This window comes from Crocuta crocuta, unplaced genomic scaffold (assembly GCF_008692635.1).
Source record: "Crocuta crocuta isolate KB4526 unplaced genomic scaffold, BGI_CrCroc_1.0 scaffold1161, whole genome shotgun sequence".
Classification (NCBI taxonomy): domain Eukaryota; kingdom Metazoa; phylum Chordata; class Mammalia; order Carnivora; family Hyaenidae; genus Crocuta; species Crocuta crocuta.
In genome coordinates this window covers 220,631-220,991 of record NW_027531894.1, presented here as the reverse complement: position 1 = coordinate 220,991, position 361 = coordinate 220,631, and the positions used below count along the sequence as shown (strand labels likewise).

Here is a 361-nt window from a genome sequence, read left to right as displayed (position 1 = left end):
CTAGGATCCAGTCTGAGACCACAGCCTGCCCACCCCCACCCACCCCCACAGCCCACCTGAAAGGCTTCCCGATCTTGGGGCTCTCAGAGGGGGCTCCGGGGCCCTGTGCTGGGCTAGGGTGGGCTCACGCTGGAGGATGGGCCTTCCCTGTGCCCATCTGGGGGACCCTTCAACTCAGCCAGGCGTGTCATTCATACCCACCCCTGGAACCCCTTGAGGCGCCATCATTCGGTGCCAGTCCTGAATCCAGGCCACCCAGTGGGGGACAGAAAGTGGAGCGGGCTGGGGGGGTGATCTACATGCACGAGGTGAGTGGCACCCTGCAGGACGCTGCTGAAGCGGGTGGGGACAGTTAAAGGAG

The 361-nt window shown here is 64.5% G+C and overlaps 1 protein-coding gene across 1 annotated transcript in view; it reads left to right on the top strand.

Moving 5' to 3' along the window:
• EPS8L2 (EPS8 signaling adaptor L2) overlaps window positions 1-361 on the top strand; it is a 16,751-nt gene that overhangs the window by 14,264 nt on the left and 2,126 nt on the right. The gene's annotated exons all lie outside the window — the stretch shown is intronic.